Source organism: Eptesicus fuscus, chromosome 5, assembly GCF_027574615.1.
Source record: "Eptesicus fuscus isolate TK198812 chromosome 5, DD_ASM_mEF_20220401, whole genome shotgun sequence".
NCBI lineage: Eukaryota > Metazoa > Chordata > Mammalia > Chiroptera > Vespertilionidae > Eptesicus > Eptesicus fuscus.
In genome coordinates this window covers 108,253,744-108,268,312 of record NC_072477.1, presented here as the reverse complement: position 1 = coordinate 108,268,312, position 14,569 = coordinate 108,253,744, and the positions used below count along the sequence as shown (strand labels likewise).

The 14,569-nt window shown below is 52.5% G+C and overlaps 1 protein-coding gene and 1 long non-coding RNA gene across 5 annotated transcripts in view; one reads left to right on the top strand and one right to left on the bottom strand.

Annotated features, from left to right (window-relative positions):
• Nucleotides 1-4,370: 4,370 nt before the first annotated feature.
• Nucleotides 4,371-14,569, top strand: part of CD276 (CD276 molecule) — a 76,521-nt gene continuing 66,322 nt past the window's right edge. Inside the window, exons 1-2 of one of the 3 annotated variants that reach the window (XM_054716711.1) lie at nt 4,371-4,400; nt 4,979-5,080. The gene's annotated coding sequence lies outside the window, so the exon portion shown is untranslated. Of the gene's footprint in view, nt 4,401-4,978; nt 5,081-6,025; nt 6,313-6,700; nt 6,759-14,569 lie in introns of those variants that run through there. The other 2 variants (XM_054716710.1, XM_054716709.1) reach the window with 2 other exon arrangements.
• On the bottom strand, nt 4,568-6,352 carry LOC129149193 (uncharacterized). 2 transcript variants are annotated; one of them, XR_008556185.1, is made up of 3 exons: nt 6,308-6,352; nt 5,620-5,790; nt 4,568-4,648 (listed from the first exon to the last, which is right to left on the bottom strand). It is a non-coding gene; the product is annotated as an uncharacterized LOC129149193 (long non-coding RNA). The 2 variants fall into 2 exon arrangements; XR_008556184.1 differs by lacking the exon at nt 6,308-6,352 and adding an exon at nt 5,890-5,965.

Below are 14,569 nucleotides of genomic sequence, written 5' to 3'. Positions count from 1 at the left end.
TTTACCCTGGAGAAATCTGAGTGGGGGGTTAAAGTTTCCCTTTGTTTAAAAGGATAATCCTGGCTGCTGTGTAGAAAGTAAACTATAGAGAGAAAAGATGGACCAATTGGGAGGCTATTATAATACAGTAAACGATGAAAACGTCTTGGGCCAGGGTGGTAGCAGTGAAGATGGAAAGAGGTCATCCATTTCTTCTGGTGCTCTCAGTGAATATATTTTAAAGGTAGATCCAGCCCTAGCCGGTTTGGCTCAGTGGATAGAGCATCGGCCTTCGGACTGAAGAGTCACAGGTTTGATTCCGGCCAAAGGCACATGCCTGGGTTGTGGGCTCTGTCCCCAATAGGGACGTGCAGGAGGCTCTATCTTTCTATCCTTCTCCTTTCCTCTCTGAAATCAATAAAGATATATATTTTAAAAAATAAAAAAATAAAGGTAGATCCAATAAGATTGGTGATGTGGGGTTTGCAAGAAAGAGAAATATCAAGAAAGAGTACAAGATTTTTTTTTGGCCTGAACTACTAGATTCTAGTAACTAGAAGAAGGCAGTTGCTATCATCTGGGATCAGGAAGGCTATAGGAGAAATCATTTGTTTGGGTTTTGTGTTGTGTGTGTTTTTGATGGTGGGTGTGGGATGAAATGGAAATTATGAATTTGATTAGAGACAATTTGATTGGAGATGTTCAGTAGGCAATTGGAAATGCAGAATTCAAGGACAGTCCAATCTGGAGATTTGAATTTGAGAGTTGTTAGCACAGAGTATTTAAAGAGATGAGATAACCAAGGGAGTGGATGTAGAACCAGAAATAAAGAGTTCTGAGTACTAAGTCCTAGGGTTCCCCAATATGAAGGGGTTTGATGTAGTCCCATTTGTTTATTTTTCTTTTGTTTCCCTTCCTTGAGGGGGATATATGGAAAAATATATTGCTAAGAGCAGTGTCACAGAGTTTACTGCTAGAGTTTTTTTCTGGGTGTTTTATGATTTCAGGTCTTACATTTAAGACTTTAATCCATTTTGAGTTTACTCTTGTATATGGTGTAAGAAAGTGATCCAGTTTTGTTATTTTGCATGTATCTGTCCAGTTTTCCTGACACCATTTATTTTATAGACTGTCTTTACCCCATTGTATATTTTTGCCTTCTTTGTCCTAGATTAATTAACCACTATTAGTCATAAAAAAGAATAAAATCTTGCCATTTTTGACTACCTAAAGAGTATTATGCTAAGTGAAATAAATCAGAGAAAGACATATGATTTCACTTACATGTGGAATCTAAAGAACAAAATAAATGAACAAACAAAACAGAAACAAACTTATAGACTCAGAGAACAAATTGATGGTTGCCTGATGGGAGGGGGGTTGGGGAGAGGACTGAAAAAAAGCGAAGGGATTTAGAAGTACAAATTGCTGGTTATAAAAATAGTCACAGGATCTAAAGTACAACATAGGGAATATAGTCAATCCTATCTAATAATAGACAAATATGCAAATTGACCATACCTCCAACACACCCACAAGCCACGCCCACAAGCCACGCCCACCATCCAATCAGAGCGAGTATGCAAATTAACCCAAACCAAGATGGCTACAGCCACAGAGAGCAAGGTTTCCTAGGTAACAGAGGAAGCCAAGCTTTCTGCCAGCCATTGCAGGCCTCCACTCAAGCTACAAAGTTTCAATTATAGAAGGTAAACAAATTCAAACAAATGGCGGCAGAATGGAGCTTGAGAGAGCAGGCCAGTGTTGCCGCCAGCAACAGGGGAAGCAAAGCTTTCCACACACCCTGGCCAGGCCCACCCGATTAAGGCAACAAAGTTTCAATTATAACCCCAACACAAATGGCTACCAGCCTCGGAGGGAGCCCCAGGCTTGGCTCCGCTCCAGGCTACAAAGTTTCAATTGTAGAAGGAAAATAAATTCCAGATACCAGGGCCTCCGCTTGCATTGCCAGGGGGCGTGGCCGGCCTGCAAACCACCACAGGCCCCTCGCTCAGACCATCCCATGCCCCAAGGGAACCCCCACCTGATCCGGGACACACTTCAGGGCAAACCAGTTGGCCCCCACCCCTGTACCAGGCCTCTATCCTATCTAATAAAAGAGTACTATGCAGATTGATCATCACTGCAACACATAATATAACTGCCCCCATGTGGTCAAAGATCCTGTTCCCATGTGGCCAGCAGGAGAGGGCAGTTGGGAGGCACCCGGCCTGCAAGGGAGGGCAGTTGGAGGTGATCAACCCTGCAGGAGACGGCAGTTAGGGGTAACTAGGCCAGCAGAGGAGGGAAGTTGGGGGCAAACAGGCTGGCAGCAGAGTAGTTAGGGGGTGATTAGGCTGGCAGGCAGAAGCGGTTAGGGGCAATAAGGAAGGCAGGCAGGCAAGCAGTTGGGAGCCAGCAGTCCTGGATTGTGAGAGGGATGTCCAACTACCCACTTAGGCCGGATCCTACTGGGATCGGGCCTAAACGGGCAGTCGGACATCCCTTGAGGGGTCCCAGATTGGAGAGGGTACAGGCTGGGCTGAGGGACAACCCCCCTCCGTGCACGAATTTTGTGCACCGGGCCTCTAGTAATATTATAATAACTATGTATGGTGTTAGATGGGTACTAGACTTACAGGGGTGATCACTTTGTAAGTCACATAAATGTCTAATCACTAGGCTGCACATCAGAAACTAATATAATATTCTATGTCATCTGTAACTTAACATTTTTTTAAATAAAAAAAGAGCATGGAATTTGGAGGGCACCTGTTAGTCCCTTCCTGGTTTTGCAGGCGTCTTGTCTACCGTGTAGTATGCTTCATTAGTCCTGCCTGTTACGGGGGGAGGAGAAAATCCTCCTGGTGCTCTCAGTGAGAAAAAGCTGGTGGCTCAGCTGGCTACAGAGGAGCCAGTGTGGGGACCAGCGCATGACTCTTGGAAGAGGAGGCAGAGGCCCAGAACAGCTGACCCACTTCCTCTGGCCACACGGCCACTACTTGGCAGGCTGGGACATTCTGGTTTCTAGCTTACTGTACTTACTGTCTGCATCCCACTCCTGCCAGCCAGGGTTAAGGCATTCACTTTCTCAACATGGGGGGATGGGGTGGAAGGTGGGAGAGTGGGAATGGGGAGCCTGGAGGGGAATGAGCTAGGGTTTCTCCCTGAGGGAGCTCTCACAATACCTGGGAGATACGGCTGGGACAAGCAGAGAACACTGGGCAGCACGTGTCAGAGCAGACCGGGGTTGAAGTTGGCACCTGTGCCAGAGGCTGGGGGAGGAATTGGACTTGTCCGTTTCAGAGGACCACCTCTGACAGACCCCCTTTCCCTGAAGTGAGACAGACTGGGCGGTGTGGACATTTACAGAGGGATGGGGAGGGATGGACAAGGATCATGTTTTGACTGCAGTGCTGACCCCAACAGGATGAAGGGCTGATTGGGGAATTTCCAGGGCGAAACTTGGTGGCTGCGGTCATTCCTCAGAGGTGCCCACACATTTCCGTGAGTGGATAAAGTTACTGCTGCTGCTCAAGTCCCCATTTGGAAACCCAAGGGTTTCCTGGGAAAATCTGGTAGTTGCGATTTCTTTAGAAGTTATGTTTCTGATGATTTCATTATAGCAGCAGCCAAGACATGGTCCAAGAGGAGCTACTTCCATCACACACTCTATTTTTCCAGAACGTAGGGACAGTAGGCTGAGAGAAGCCAGGGAGGGGATGGGGGGTAGGGATGGCGATTGGTGGTCCTGCCTCAGAAATGAGGGATTGACATGAAGAACTTGCCCCATTAGGGAGGGCCAAATAAGCTGTTCTCACCATTGCACAGTTAAGCCTTCCTGTCTCCCAGAGTCCTTGGGGGAACATGGTCAGATAACTGGGCACAGTGTCACAAGCCCAACTAAAATCAAATGACACAATAGAACCTGTGACTGGAAACAGCAATATTAGTACTAGAGATGTAGTATCTGGATTGATTTAGGATTTCTGGATTTCAAGTGGTTTATCCTCTGTCTTCTTTGTAAGCGTTTCCACTGCTGACTTCTGATGCCAGACCCCTTGCTCTCCCAGCCTGGGGCACGCAACCTTATTCTCCTCGCTGGAACTGGGAGGCCCTTTCTGTGCGCTCTTCTCTGAGCCTGTTTTAGGCCAGGGCTAGGGTGACAGAAAGGAAGCACCTACTGCACAACACTGAAGGAGGCGCTCACTCTCAGTTATTAGCAAGTACTAATGCCTTAGTCATTTGCATGTGATTAGAAGTCATTAGACAAAACAACTCTGATGCAAGATTTCCCCTGGCACAACGCTGCTGTCTTTATTTTGTTTTTAACTCCATCCCAACCATCCTGTTTGGAGAACCGCCCTGACCCTCCAGCAGCAGGACACACACTCAGGGATGGATTCCGGTGTTGGAGCACTGTAAGCCTGGGAGGTGGGCTGAATGGTTCCACCAAGGACAAGGGAGGAGGGCAGACAATGAAGAGGGTGACCAAGGAAGAAGCGGGGATAGTGGGTCAGATGGAAGCAGCCAGACACACAAGCCTTGTTGGGAGACGTGTCAGTAGGAGGTGTGCTGTTCCCTGTTCTCCTCTCTTTTTCAGGCTGCTCCTGCTTCACATCTCATGGGCTACATTGAGTCACTTGACCACCTCTGGCTGCAAGGAAGTCTGAGAAAGGATGTATTTTCAACTGGGCATAGAACAAATATTTTTTGAACTGAGGGGATTCCTGTGTATGATGGTCACTCTGTTTGTGTCCCGGGCCAGGTATCTGGGTCTCACATGCTGTCTATCGCCTGCCCCAAGTGTTTGTCCTTTCTGGGGGATCAGTGCCCTCTCAAGCCACTGCGTCCATGAATAAGAGCCATACTCATTTCCTTCCCTCTTGACCTGTTCTCTTGAACACTATTATCGTAACTGTCTTTTGACTTTTATCAGAAGTCTCCCCTCTCCCCCACTATCAACTGCCCTGTGTTGTTCCTTCACTGTCCATTCCAGCTGAGCCGTGCCTTCCCAGTCAGACTAGTCCTCTGGGTCAGAACCTGCGTTACCACAGCGAGGCACAGAGCACAGAACGGACTTCTGAACAAGGAAGGAAAGGTAATTCCTCTGGGGTTGTGCTGCAGGGCTCGTGGCTCTCTCAGCCTAGGACACCTCTCTCTGGATGCTTCTCCCCAGGGTGTGGGGCGTGTGGGGTTTGGGGGCTGAGACTTTCAAGGCCAGGCCCAGGCCGCACAGGGCCTGGCAGGGCAGAGGGAGCAGTGTGGATTGGTGGGGAGGCTGATGACCTCCAGATGGCCTGGCCTTAATGCCCCACTCCCTGCTCCCATCCCTAGGAGCAACCCAACATACAGAGAGCCACCATCAAACTCACACTCAGGAATGCATGTGCACATAGACTGAAACACAGAGTTGCTCAGGTGTTCACAAATACACATGCCCATGCACCACAACCACTGCCCTCCCCCCCCCCCCCCCCCCCCCCCCCCGCAGTTAAGTCTGAATTCAGCACTAAATTCAAGGGGGCAAATCTTGGTTCCTCAAATCCTGGATATCCTCAAGCAAGTTACTTAATCTCTCTGTGTCTTAATTTCCTTATTCATAAAGATAATAAATGCTATGATAAAAATAACATTTACCTTACTGAGTGTTGTGAAGATGAAAAGAGATAAAATGGTGCAGAGCTTTAGAACAGTGGCTGATCTGCAGAGATGCCCGTGTTCAGGCATATTTCTTAAGTCCTGGGACACATCTACCGCCGCTTGGTGGTAGGCCTGGCCAAAGCACAGTGAGAGACTCAGTTTTTGCATCTGTGAAACAGGGACCATGTTACCTGATGGACTGTGAGGATCCACAGAGGCCCAGCAGGAAAGACCCGGCCCACCGAGTCCTTCCCCGGTAGCTGTCACCGTTTGTAACTCCTGAAGGGAAGGCCTCACAACGGATGCGGGAGGGATGGGCCAAGGCAGAGTCTGGACTCCTTTGCTCCCGGGGGGAGCTGGGTCGTTTGAGGACAGAGCCCAAGGCCACGGCGTCGGGGCTGCTTCCCTCTATGGAGCCAGCCTGGTCCGGCCAGGCCGGGCTTGCGGCGGGGGCGGGGTGGCCAGGCGGCCGAGGGTGGGCGGGAAAGAGGAACACCACTCGGTGGAAATGGCCCTGCGGTCGGCCCGGGCGCCCCGAGGCGGCATTTAGAGAGCCGTCCCCAACCTGCAGGAGGGTTAACCCTCCCGGGCCTGAGCCAGGCCGGGCCGGACGGAGCTCCCGCGCAGCTGCCCGTCGTGGGGAGGTGTAGAAAGGGGGTTCGGGACGGGTCACCTGTCCCCTCACCGGAAGTAAGCTCCGCAGTCTGGGCTTGTGGGAACAGGGGTGAGGGCGGGGTCAGACTGCGCCCCCTTCCCCGGGCGACCGTCCCCCCACGTGGTGGACGGGGCTTGGGGGCGGGTCCCAGCCCCGCGCCTGCCCAGCGGGCGGGCTCCGGCCGCTGCTCCAAACCCCGCGGGCCCATCCGGTCTCGGGGCGCCCCCGCCGCCTTTCCGGGCCCACGGCTTCCCCCCGCCCGTCCCGCCCGCCCCTCGGGCTCCCGGGCCGCCCCCGACTCCCGCTCGGCCCGGCCTCCGGGCGGCCGCTCCGCAGCTCCTGCCCGCTGAGCCCGGACCCGGAGGGCGCGGCGCGGGGAGTGCCTGCGTGGCGCGGACGCAGCGCCTTTGTCTGCGGCCGGGCCCGCCGCCGCCTCCCGGGGCGTCCCCGTCCTCCTGCCGCCCGGCCGGGCCCTCGCACGGTGAGCACCGGACCCGGGGCCTCTGGGCGGCTGGATCCCCACCCGGCCGGCCCGGGCCTCCCCCTCCCTGTGGCCCGGGGGCCGGGCACCGAGCGACCTGCCCCGCCGCCGCCGCCGCCGGAGGAGGAGGGCGGGAGGGGGCCCCGACTGCGGAGGCCCGGGGCGCGGGGCGGAGGAGGGGTCGCCGTGCTGGTGACGTGGACAGCCTGACCGCGGGCCGGAGCCGGGAGGTTGGCGGCCCCCTGCACCCTGCGGACCGGAGAGTGAGGCGGGAGCGGCCTGGGAGGAAGGGGGTGCCGGGTGCACCCCGTTTGAGCTGGCGGGAGGGAGGAGTGGGTGCTGGAGAGCTTCCCGCCGGGGCCGCGGGCCTGGGGCGGACTCTGAGGACGCAGGGACCGCGGGCCCGGGTGAAGGGGGACAGGCATTGGAGGAGGGGAGGGACGGGACACCGGAGCCCCGGAAAGCACGGGGGAGGGCTGGTTCGGCTTGGGGAGTCTCGGAGATGTGGGTGAGGTCGGTGGAGGGGAGGGAGGGCAGGACCAGGGGAACTAGAGGGGAGGGGATTGGATTCCAGAACCCTCCCTGGCTGTTCGGCCGGGGAACTGACGGGTTTGGGGGCCTGAGGCAGTGAACTTCAAGAAAAGGGGTTTGTTTCGAAGGGCAGCCCGCCCTAAGGAGAGATGTGTGGTGGTGCCGGGTGTCATTGGAGAAAATGTCGAGCAAACAGTAAAGCAAAATATTGAGGGGGGGGGGGAGGTGATTGACCTAATTGAGAAAAGTCACCTTAAAATGGGATGTGGACAATTGTAAATGAGTCTGATTTTGTCATTTATTCAGGGCCTGGGTCTTTCCTTACAGGCATCTTGAGCAGTGAGCTCAATGAAGCGCCTGTCTTTAAGAGCGTTCTTTATTTAGTTCAGCTCCTGGCTAATCCCTCTGGCCTCCCAGAAATCCCTAGGAAATCCGATGCTGTGCCGCCCTCCTCATAGTCTGGGTGCTTTTGGAGGCTGAGGGGAATTGAAGTCTAAACTTGAAATTGAAGTTTAAACATGTGGGTGGGCCAGTCTGATCTCAGCGGCAGGGAAAGGTGAGGGGCTGTGGGCTGTGGAGTCCAGTGGACTGTTTTGGGTGAGTACATTTCCCTGACATCTGCCGTTTCCGAGCTTAAGCACTACCACTTCTGTTAACTGTTGAGCATGGAAATCTTTCTCCCTACATTATGTACAGCACAATCTGACAGCAGGACACTCATTTTTCTTCGTGACTTCAGGTCAGCACTGTGAGCATTAGTGTTTGCACTCAGGGGTCAGAAGACAAGGGGACTCTTGGAGTAATCTTTTCATTTAGTGGGCTTCAGCGATGCTTTTATTGGTCCCATGACTGATCTTTGGAGTGCTTTTCTCTCTTCAATGACCGCATTGGTAGTTTCTCCTGCCTGCCTGCTCTGAGCTTTCCAATGTACTTCAGACGCCTGCATTCCAAGAAATCAGACACCCAGCTTGTTAGAGGTGAGCAGCCTGTCAGTGCCATGAGAAGAGGCCACAACTGAGGACCGCTTTCCTTCCGGCCCCTGGTCCTCTTCACCTAATGGAGCAGGTGGCTGGATGTCTGGGATGCTCAGATGCCTGGCATCTGGGTGCTTGAATGTTTGTGGGAAGGACAGTTAGAGAAGTGTTGTCTGTTTTGAGGAGGCTGTGTCCGTATTACTGGTGAAGTTGACTTCTGAGTCTTCCTGTGGGATTCTCACATCCTTAAACTGTGGTCTTCTCCAGAGTCACATATCTTCATTCGTTGGAGCAGGATTTGGGTTTTGCAATTACCTGGACATTACTGTGTGGGGTCAGAGACACAATGAGATCGTAGAGCCATGAGTTGGGACTCAACAGCACCTAGAGAGACTCCTAGAAAGTTTGTGGCACAGGCATCTGGCCTGCTGCTGGCCTGTTGCTGACATGGTTTGGGCTGGGTGAAGAAAATGACTTAGGTCCAAACAGCCTCCAAGTTTATGACTACATAGGGCCTGAGCGTGTGACCCTGAGTCATGGCGTCAAGCAAAAGAGAAAAAAGGCAGGCAGGATGATGTTATTGCCCACGTGCTTGTCTGAGTGGGTGGCAACTCCTCATTGCTGTCCCTTTCCCACACCCTGCCCGGACAGGAGTGACAGGGAGGTCCACCAGCAAAAGAGGGAAGGAAAGCCCGCACCTGTTGGCTTAGAATGGAACAAACACATCTGGAAGAGGCTATTAGGCAACCCTCCATCACTGCCATCCCCAATCTGCCTCACCTGCAATATGAAGTTCCAGATAAGAACATTGGGTTTTCAGGTTGGAGGTGGAGCTGTGCTGTATGCTCAATAAACATCATTTCATTTAATCATCATAACAGTCCTATGAGGTAGGGTATCATTAGCACAACCACACCTCCAGGAGACACTTCTATACCCTCTGGCTCTGACCAGTACTCTGCCTCCTCCACACCCCTATGCCTTTTGGCCTTCCTGAGGCCTAGAGAGAATATGTTGGAGGGAAATCTGCTGGGAGTGGGGACGAGAAGCATTTTTTGTTGGGAGCCTTGGAGCAGGGAAAGATACATCCTCAGGGAGGCAGGGCTCCTAGGTCACCCTCAAATCAGCATAGACTCTGAGGAACTGGAACTCCTCAGGGGAGACACTGAAATGTGTGCTTGGGGGAGAGGTCCTATATTGGGGGACATGGCAGCAGTAGGGGCTGGAGCCTATGATGTGTGGTGTTTGACCTAGCTTCTGGAAGGAGGAAGGGGGAGAGGACTGCTAGGGGTGAGCCAGACACAGGGATGGAGCTGAATTGTGCATTTTCTGCTTTGGAGCTGGGGTGCTGGTGGGGGTTCTAGGTGGAAAGGGGGTCATAGGAGGAGTAATGGCCCCAGGGACCTGGATGTATAGCTCAACAGAGAGGACTATTGGCTGGGGAAATGTAGAGTGGGAGGGAAAGAGGAGGCTCAGTGCAGAGGGGCCCAGGAGGCCTAGTCCCCATGATAACAATAATAGTAATAATTGTTACCACTGTTTGGGTGCTAGGTACTTTCCCAAGTCTTTTCTGTATATCGTCTTATTTTACTCTCATAACTAGAGGCCCGGTGCACGAATTTGTGCACTGGTGGGGTCCCTCAGCCTGGCCAGCGATTGGGGCCAATCAAGGGGGAAGAGGCTGGCTGGGGGGAGGGACCATGGGAGGTTGGCTCGCCAGCCCCCCCTTCCTTCCAATCGGGGCCAATGGGGTGGGGGGAAGGTGGCCAGCTGGGGGAAGGGACCGCGGGAGGTTGGCCGGCCATGGGAGGTTGGCTGTGGGAGCACACTGACCTCCAGGGGGCAGCTCCTGCGTTGAGCATCTGCCCCCTGGTGGTCGGTGCACATCATAGCAACCGGTCGGCTGGTTGTTCGGTCGTTCAGTCGTTTGGTCGCTTAGGCTTTTATATATATAGACTAGAGGCCCGGTGCACGACATTCATGCATGGGGGGTGGTGTCCCTCAGCCCCGCCTGCACCCTCTGCAATTCGGGACCTACATCTTTTTCTTATCTAGCTAACCTCTTCACATTTAAAAAAATTAACTGAAATATCACCTACTCCAGGAAATCCTCTTTGAACAAATGTCTTTACAATCTGTATTAAGTATTTTCATAGTATATCATTCTTTTTCTTTAACAGCTACTTAGAGTGGATGCAAGGTGGTTTTCATTCTTGCATCTGAATTTTTTCTTCTTGCTCTTGTAATAGCAAAGCTTATCCAACTTACATTTGCCCTTCAAGGGCTTGTATTTGGTTCAGTTTCTAGTTGGTTCCCTGCTTTTTTTTTAAGCAATAAATTTGGGTTGTGATAGTAAGTCTCACTTGTAATCAAGCCTGTAGGTCTCTCTATCTGAATATTTCTATAATACCTATCACTTTAGCATACCAGAGATTGTGTTCATTTATAGAAAATAACAATAAATGTCATCTGATCATTTGATCTTCTAGTAATATTTTATAGCAAGATGTATTATTCTAGTAATTTAACTATTACAAAACTGAGACGTACAGAAATAAATCACATTGAACAATAAAGAATGACTCAAATATCAAAGCATAGTACACTTAGGGCCTCCCTTGTCCTGTGCCTCAGATATCATAGCACAGTACACAGTTCATATGGAACTCAGCTTCCTTTAAAATAGAAAGGGATGCCATACTCATGAAGCAGCTACTTCCACACATACTTTTTTTTATTTAATTCATAGCACATACTCTTTGTACTAATTATTGGAAAATCATCCTAGCAATTGCCTCTGTTCCTCTCTGTATTGTTGTCTTACATTCTGATGTTATTACTGCGCTTTTATCATCCACTCGCTCTAATAAGATTGTGAATTTTTTAAGGGCAGAGATCATGACTTGAGCTTGTGTTTCTCTGTCATGGTGCCTAGATAAATACTCAAATGCCATCCAGTCCAAATGACTGTGATGAGAGAGGTCCACCGTTGCTGGAGACCTCTGATTTTTATTTAAGGGTCCTCACTTGTTCTGCAGCTTTACAGAGGGGTGAGTAGGGGCTGAGGGAATTTGAGGAAACCCAGACAGAATTCTCCTAAAAGATTTTGCTAAGCTGGCCACCGGGACTGCCGGGCATTTGTCCAATTAAAACCTGGACACACAGCGATAACAAAGGCACTGGTCTCCTACTGCTAATGCGTGGGGATCAAACCCCAGCCTGCAGGAACTCACCCCCGCAGTCAGGACCAGGCCGCTGGGTAGACCTGGGCTGGTGCTCCTAACTCTGGGGAGAGGGAGACTTCCCGTGGCTGCAGGCTAGAGGCCCCGGACTCCGCACCACGCCACCGAACAGGTCCCTAGTGCAGGTTGGTCAGCGGAGCAGCTTCTTCACCTGGGATTGCGGGGCAGCTTGGCCAGGCTCGGCCTGGCCTGTTCTCCCCATGATTGCGGGGTGGCCCGGCCTGACCTGTTCTCCCCATGATTGTGGGGTGGCCCGGCCTGGCCTGTTCTCCCCATGATCGCGGGGTGGCCCGGCCTGGCCTGTTCTCCCCATGATTGCGGGGTGGCCTGCCTTGGGCTCTTCGCCCCGTGATTGCGGGGTGGCCCGGCCTGGCCTGTTCTCCCCATGATTGCGGGGTGGCCCGGCCTGGGCTCTTCGCCCCATGATTGCGGGGTGGCTCGGCCTGGCCTGTTCTCCCCATGATTGTGGGGCAGCTCGGCCTGGCCTGTTCTCCCCATGATTGTGGGGCGGCTTGGCCTGGGCTCACTGTTTTCCACCAGCTGCAGCTCGCCAGTCTCCTATGGGCTGGAGGAGCCGACCCCACAGCATATGGCAGCTGCTGTGAAGGTCTCCACGGCAACCCAGCACTGACTTCTGGTTTGTCAGCCTTTGGTCGTGATCGGTTGTTATAAGTTACAACCCTGGGCTTTTATTATTAGGACTAGAGGCCCGGTGCACGAAATTCGTGCATGGGAGTGCAGGGGCGGGGTGTCCCTCAGCCCTGTCTTGGCCTGCAAAGACGCCAGCATCCCTTACCCCGCCCTCTAGCCAGAGGCTCCTCCCCTCCTTCTGCACAGCCTCTGGGAAGATGCTTGTCCTGGGGCCTCCTCAGGGCCCTGGCCCACGACGCCCTGCAGCTCGGGTACTCAGGGGCTTGGGCTTTCAGGTCTAGCTTCCTCACCTGGCATGGTACGCATCAGCTGCCATGGGAGCCTTGCCTTAGGAGTCACTCCCTTGGACCATACTACTTGCGAGTGTGTGTGTGTGGGGGGGTGGCCTCGGTGGCAGTGAGTTGATGTCTGTAGCATGCCCGCTGACACCCACCACCGCAGCACCACACTGGTCCCGTCTGGACTGCTGGCAGGGGGCTTCCAGTCTGCGACTGGGGCTGATGGGCTGTGACTGGGGGCTGCAGGTGGAGGACCCCGGCACCCATAGGGCTGTCAGCATCAGGAACTGGAAAGATCCATTTTTCTGGTCCCTCCCCTGCCACGTGGATGCTGAGCTCCGGGCCCCACAGGCCGGTTCACTCCCGCTGCACGGCCGGCCGGGGCGGGGACGTGGGCTCGCTGCCCCAGAGGCCCCTTCTGTGCCGCAGCACAGCCATGGCACAGACGCTGAGCTCGCGCCACCGCTGGCGATGCGAGCTCAGCCTCCCACAGGCCCCATTTGGTCCCCGCTCAGCGGCGCAGCGGCCAATCGCGTCGGCGGGGGGCGGGGACTCGCGAGCCCCCGCCCCCCGCTCCTCCTGCCGGCCCAATTGGCCACCCCGGCCACCCCGAGTCCCGCCCTCCCACGCCTCCTGCTAGCCCAATCGTGGGGGTAGCAGAGTGATGGTTAATTTGCATATTACCCTTTTATTATGTAGGATAGCTGTGGAGTAAGGATTGTTACCCTGTTTTAGAGATGTGGAATTGGTTCTCAAAGAGGTTAAGGCATTTATACCTGGTTATGTGTCTAGCAAGTCTTCTGAGTCAGAATTTAAACTCAGGCCTGCCTGTGTCTGAGCCCAAGCTGTACCCTGAGGCAGACAAGGCAGCCTGTTAAGTCCATTTAACAGATGAGGAATCAAGTCCTGGTGACACTTGAGAGCTCTTAGTCACTTCTAATGGTGACTGATGACTCAGCCTGGGCCCTTGGGCAGCCTGCCCTCCTTCTGTGGGCTTAGATTCTTATCTGTGCAATGGGCATGGAGATGGACACTGAACCAGGTGAATTCCAAGAGGCCTTCAAGCTCTGAGGACTAAAGGAGCCAGCTACACTCCTGAGGGGGAATCCCTGGAGAGCAAGAGGGCTGATGCTTAGGTGAACAGGGATCAGCAGAGTTGTTCTACTAGAATGAGCTTCTTTGAGGATAGAAACTTAAAGAATTTAGAAGTAGGGAGGCATTTAGACAGAACACATCTGGAGAAAATGGGTTCTTCCTGAGTGAAGTCTGGAAAGTCTTCTGGAAGGGATGGGATTTCCAGACACATGAAGGCAGGCACCTAGCAGGACTTAACAGAGGTTGAATGGAGGCATGTGTGCTGCAGCCTGCCTGGAGCCCTGTTCTAATTTGATCTTGCAATCCCTCATCTCTTTCCTTTCTCTCTCCCTTCCCCTTGTTCCCATCCCTTCTTCTGGGTAGACCTCTTCTGAGTTCAGTGTAGCTTTACCTCAGGGTTCTGTACCTCCAATGATGTGTGTATGTGTGTGCATGGCCTCTGCACACACTTCAAGTTCTGAGATAGTGTCACACTGTCTTTTCAAGTGATGTTGAGCCCTAGAAGATGCAGACTCATGTTGGGGTGGCCCCCTAGCCAAGCGATTTTCAACCTTTTTCATCTCATACACACATGAAAGTAATTACTAAAATTCTGTGGCACACCAAAAAATATATTTTGGCCAATCTGACAAAAAAATTGGTATAATTTTTATTCATTCACACTGGTTAACTATTGTTGTGTTGGTTGTTGTCATTTTTTATTTGACAATCTAAGGGAAAAGAGGTCAGTGCCTCTGACTGAATAGTGAGGTATTACATGTTTAAAAAATTCTTGTAGTATACTGGTTGAAAATCACGATCCTAGAAAGAAGAGGGTGTGAAAGGCAGACCAGCTGCTGCAGTAAAAGTCTCACCGTGCTCTCGGACCCACAGAGATGGGCTGGGTTCTCTCTGGTTTTGCCTCCTCCCATTCCGATTCCCTGATTTCAGTGTGGAGAGGATGCTGGGTGGGGATGGTGTGGCTTGGAAAGGCCAAGGGCTCTTCTCTGTCCTAGTCTCCTCTCTTCTTTGTTCTTCCTAAAGCCAGGAGGGAAGTAGGT